Below are 6,284 nucleotides of genomic sequence, written 5' to 3'. Positions count from 1 at the left end.
ATACCTCATTGTAGTTTTGATTTGCATTCTCTAATGATTAATGATGTTGAGCATTCTTTCATGTGTTTGTTGGCACTCTGTATATCTTCTTTGGAGAAATGTCTATTTAGGTCTTCTGCCCATTTTTAGATTGGGTTGTTTGTTTTTTTGTTATTGAGCTGCATGAGCTGCTTGTAAATTTTGGAGATTAATCCTTTGTCAGTTGCTTCATTTGCAAATATTTTCTCCCATTCTGAGGGTTGTCTTTTGGTCTTGTTTATGGTTTCCTTTGCTGTGCAAAAGCTTTGAAGTTCCATTAGGTTTCATTTGTTTATTTTCATTTCCATTACTCTAGGAGGTGGGTCAGAAAGGATCTTGCTGTGATTTATGTCATAGAGTGTTCTGCCTCTGTTTTCCTCTAAGAATTTGATAGTTTCTGACCTTACATTTAGGTCTTTAATCCATTTGAGCTTATTTTTGTGTATGGTGTTAGGGAGTGATGTAATCTCATACTTTTACATGTACCTGTCCAGTTTTCCCAGCACCACTTATTGAAGAAGCTGTCTTTTCTGCACTGTACATTCCTGCCACCTTTATCAAAGATAAGGTGTCCATATGTGCGTGGGTTTATCTCTGGGGTTTCTATCCTGTTCCATTGATCTATCTTTCTGTTTTTGTGCCAGTACCATACTGTCTTGATTACTGTAGCTTTGTAGTATAGTCCGAAGACAGGGAGGCTGATTCCTCCAGCTCCTTTTTCCATTCTCAAGATTGCTTTGGCTATTCGAGGTCTTTTGCGTTTCCATACAAATTGCGAAATTTTTTTTAACATCTTTATTGAGGTATAATTCCTTTACAATGCTGTGTTAGTTTCTGCTTTATAACAAAGTGAATCAGTTATACATATACATATGTTCCCATATGTCTTCCCTCTTGCGTCTCCCTCCCTCCCACCCTCCCTATCCCACCCCTCCAGGCTGTCACAAAGCACCGAGTCAATATCCCTGTGCCATGCGACTGCTTCCCACTAGCTATCTACCTTACTACGTTTGTTAGTGTGTATATGTCCATGACTCTCTCTCGCCCTGTCACAGCTCACCCTTCCCCCTCCCCATAACCTCAAGTCCGTTCTCCAGTAGGTCTGTATCTTTATTCCTGTCTTACCCCTAGGTTCTTCATGACATTTTTTCCTTAAATTCCATATATATGTGTTAGCATACGGTATTTGTCTTTTTCTTTCTGACTTACTTCACTCTGTATGACAGACTCTAGGTCTATCCACCTCTTTACAAATAGTTCAATTTCGTTTCTTTTTATGGCTGAGTAATATTCTATTGTATATATGTGCCACATCTTCTTTATCCATTCATCCGGTGATGGGCACTTAGGTTGTTTCCATCTCCGGGCTATTTTAAAGAGAGCTGCAATGAACATTTTGGTACATGACTCTTTTTGAATTTTGGTTTTCTCAGGGTAAATGCCCAGTAGTGGGGTTGCTGGGTCATATGGTAGTTCTATTTGTAGTTTTTTAAGGAACCTCCATACTGTTCTCCAAGGTGGCTGAACCAATTCACATTCCCACCAGCAGTGCAAGAGTGTTCCCTTTTCTCCACACCCTCTCCAAAACTTATTGTTTCTAGATGTTTTGATGATGGCCATTCTGACTGGTGTGAGATGATATCTCATTGTAGTTTTGATTTGTATTTCTCTAATGATTAATGATGTTGAGCATTCTTTCATGTGTTTGTTGACACTCTGTATATCTTCTTTGGAGAAATGTCTATTTAGGTCTTCTGCCCATTTTTGGATTGGGTTGTTTGTTTTTTTGTTATTGAGCTGCATGAGCTGCTTGTAAATTTTGGAGATTAATCCTTTGTCGGTTACTTCATTTGCAAATAGTTTCTCCCATTCTGAGGGTTGTCTTTTGTTCTTGTTTATGGTTTCCTTTGTTGTGCAAAAGCTTTGAAGTTTCATTAGGTCCCATTTGTTTATTTTTGTTTTTATTTCCATTTCTCTAGGAGGTGGGTCAGAAAGGATCTTGCTGTGATTTATGTCATAGAGTGTTCTGCCTATGTTTTCCTCTAAGAGTTTGATAGTTTCTGGCCTTACATTTAGGTCCTTAATCCATTTTGAGCTTATTTTTGTGTATGGTGTTAGGGAGTGATGTAATCTCATACTTTTACATGTACTTGTCCAATTTTCCCAGCACCACTTATTGAAGAAGCTGTCTTTTCTGCACTGTACATTGCTGCCACCTTTATCAAAGATAAGGTGTCCATATGTGCGTGGGTTTACCTCTGGGGTTTCTATCCTGTTCCATTGATCTATCTTTCTGTTTTTGTGCCAGTACAGTACTGTCTTGATTACTGTAGCTTTGCAGTATACGCTGAAGTCATTGAGCCTGATTCCTCCAGCTCCTTTTTTCGTTCTCAAGATTGCTTTGGCTATTCGGGGTCTTTTGTGTTTCCATACAAATTGCAAAATTTTTTGTTCTAGTTCTGTGAAAAATGTCAGTGTTAGTTTGATAGGGATTGCATTGAATCTATAGATTGCTTTGGGTAGTAGAGTCATTTTCACAGTGTTGATTCTTCCAATCCAAGAACATGGTACATCTCTCCATCTATTTGTATCATCTTTAATTTCTTTCATCAGCGTCTTATAATTTTCTGCATACAGGTCTTTTGTCTCCTTAGGTAAGTTTATACCGAGATATTTTATTCTTTTTGTTGCAGTGGTAAATGGGAGTGTTTTCTTGATTTCACTTTCAGATTTTTCATCATTAGTATATAGGAATGCCAGAGATTTCTGTGCATTAATTTTGTATCCTGCTACTTTACCAAATTCATTGATTAGCTCTAGTAGTGTTCTGGTAGCATCTTTAGGATTCTCTATGTATAGGATCATGTCATCTGCAAACAGTGACAGCTTTACTTCTTTTCTGATTTGGATTCCTTTTATTTCCTTTTCTTTTCTGATTGCTGTGGTTAAAACTTCCAAAACTATGTTGAATAAGAGTGGTGAGAGTGGGCACCCTTGTCTTGTTCCTGATCTTAGTGGAAATGCTTTCAGTTTTTCACCATTGAGGATGATGTTTGTTGTGGGCTTGTCATATATGGCCTTTATTATGTTGAGGAAAGTTCCCTCTATGCCTACTTTCTGCAGGGCTTTTATCATAAACGGGTGTTGAATTTTCTCAAAAGCTTTCTCTGCATCTATTGAGATGATCATATGGTTTTTCTCCTTCAATTTGTTAATATGGTTTATCACATTGATAGATTTGCGTATATTGAAGAATCCTTGCTTTACTGGAATAAACCCCACTTGATCATGTTGTATGATCCTTTTAATGTGCTGTTGGATTCTGTTTGCTAGTATTTTGTTGAGGATTTTTGCATCTATGTTCATCAGTGATATTGTCCTGTAGTTTTCTTTCTTTGTGACATCCTTGTCTGGTTTTGGTATCAGGGTGATGGTGACCTCGTAGAAGGAATTTGGGAGTGTTCCTCCCTCTGCTATATTTTGGAAGAGTTTGAGAAGGATAGGTGTTAGTTCTTCTCTAAATGTTTGATAGAATTCGCCTGTGAAGCCATCTGGTCCTGGGCTTTTCTTTGTTGGAAGATTTTTAATCACAGTTTCAATTTCAGTGCTTGTGTTTGGTCTGTTCATATTTTCTATTTCATCCTGATTCAGTCTTGGCAGGTTGTACATTTCTAAGAATTTCTCCATTTCTTCCAGATTGTCCATTTTATTGGCATAGAGTTGCTTGTAGTAACCTCTTATGATCTTTTTTATTTCTGCAGTTTCAGTTGTTACTTCTCCTGTTTCATTTCTAATTCTATTGAATTGAGTCTTCTCCCTTTTTTTCTTGATGAGTCTGGCTAGTGGTTTATTTATTTTGTTTATCTTCTCAAAGAACCAGCTTTTAGTTTTATTGATCTTTGCTATTGTTTCCTTCATTTCTTTTTCATTTATTTCTGATTTGATTTTTATGATTTCTTTCCTTCTGCTAGCTTTGGGTTTTTTTTGTTCTTCTTTCTCTAATTGTTTGAGGTGCAAGGTTAGGTTGTTTATTCTAGATGTTTTCTGCTTTTTAAGGTGGGCTTGTATTGCAATAAACTTCCCCCTTAGAACTGCTTTTGCTGCATCCCATAGGATTTGGGTTGTCGTGTCTACATTGTCATTTGTTTCTAGGTATTTTTTTATTTCCTCTTTGATTTCTTCAGTGATCACTTCATTATTAAGTAGTGTATTGTTTAGCCTCCATGTGTTTGTTTTTTTTACAGATCTTTTCCTGTAATTGATATCTAGTCTCATGGCGTCATGGTCGGAAAAGATACTTGATACAATTTCAATTTTCTTAAATTTACCAAGGCTTGATTTGTGATTAGTATTTGCCTTATGTATTGAGCTGCTCCTATGTTGGGTGCATAAATATTTACAATTGTTATATCTTCTTCTTGGATCGATCCCTTGATCATTATGTAGTGTCCTTCTTTGTCTCTTGTAATAGTCCTTATTTTAAACTCTATTTTGTCTGATATGAGAATTGCTACTCCAGCTTTCTTTTGGTTTCCATTTGCATGGAATATCTTTTTCCATCGCCATACTTTCAGTCTGTATGTGTCTCTAGGTCTGAAGTGGGCCTCTTGTAGACAGCATACATAAGGGTCTTGTTTTTGTATGCATTCAGCCAATCTGTGTCTTTTGGTGGGAGCATTTAGTCCATTTACATTTAAGGTAATTATCGATATGTATGTTCCTATTCCCCTTTTCTAAATTGTTTTGGATTCGTTATTATAGGTCTTTTCCTTCTCTTGTGTTTCTTGTCTAGAGAAGTTCCTTTAGCATTTGTTGTAAAGCTGGTTTGGTGGTGCTGAACTCTCTCAGCTTTTGCTTGTCTGTAAAGGTTTTAATTTCTCCATCAAATCTGAATGAGATCCTTGCTGGATAGAATAATCTTAGTTGCAGGTTTTTCTCCTTCATCACTTTCAGTATGTCCTGCCACTCCCTTCTGGCTTGTAGGGTTTCTGCTAAGAGATCAGCTGTTAACCTTATGGGGATTCCCTTGTGTGTTCTTTGTTGTTTTTCCCTTGCTTTTTTTTTTTTTTTTTTTTTTGTCGTACGCGGGCCTCTCACTGTTGTGGCCTCTCCCGTTGCAGAGCACAGGCTCTGGACGCGCAGGCTCAGCAGCCATGGCTCACGGGCCCAGCCGCTCCGCGGCATGTGGGATCTTCCCAAACCGGGGCACGAACCCGTGTCCCCTGCATCGGCAGGCGGACTCTCAACCACTGCGCCACCAGGGAAGCCCCCCTTGCTGCTTTTAATATGCTTTCTTTGTATATAATTTTTGACAGTTTGATTAATATTTGTCTTGGTGCATTTCTCCTTGGATTTATACTGTATGGGACTCTCTGTGCTTCCTGGACTTGATTAACTATTTCCTTTCTCTTATTAGGGAAGTTTTCAACTATAATCTCTTCAAATATTTTCTCAAGCCCTTTCTTTTTCTCTTCTTCTTCTGCAACCCCTATAATTCGAATGTTGGTGTGTTTCATGTTGTCCCAGAGGTCTCTGAGACTGTCCTCAGTTCTTTTCATTCTTTTCTCTTTATTCTGCTCTGCAGTAGTTATTTCCACTATTTTATCTTCCACGTCACTTATCCGTTCTTCTGCCTCAGTTATTCTGCTATTGATCCCATCTAGAGTACTTTTAATTTCATTTATTGTGTTGTTCATCGTTGCTTGTTTCATCTTTATTTCTTCTAGGTCCTTGTTAACTCTTTCTTGCATTTTGTCCATTCTATTTCCAAGATTTTGGATCATCCTTACTATCATTATTCTGAATTCTTTTTCAGGTAGACTGCCTCTTTCCTCTTCATTTGTTAGGTCTGGTGCATTTTTATCTTGCTCCTTTATCTGCTGTGTTTTTTTCTGTCTTCTCATTTTGCTTATCTTACTGTGTTTGGGGTCTCCTTTTTGCAGGCTGCAGGTTCGTAGTTCCCGCTGTTTTTGATGTCTGTCTCCAGTGGCTAAGGTTGGTTCAGTGGGTTTTGTAGGCTTCCTGGTGGAGGAGACTAGTGCCTGTGTTGTGGTGGATGAGGCTGGATCTTGTCTCTCTAGTGGGCAGGTTCACATCTGGTGGTGTGTTTTGGGGTGTCTGTGGCCTTATTATGATTTTAGGCAGCCTCTCTGCTAATGGGTGGGGTTGTGTTCCTGTTTTGTTAGTTGTTTGGCATAGGTTGTCCAGCACTGTAGCTTGCTGGTTGTTGAGTGAAGCTGGGTGCTGGTGTTAAGATGGAGGTCTCT

The sequence above is a fragment of the Grampus griseus genome (genome assembly GCF_964374135.1).
Source record: "Grampus griseus genome assembly, chromosome: X".
Classification (NCBI taxonomy): Eukaryota; Metazoa; Chordata; class Mammalia; order Artiodactyla; family Delphinidae; genus Grampus; species Grampus griseus.
The sequence above is the reverse complement of the archived record's forward strand: the minus strand, read 5'-3'. Positions refer to the sequence as shown.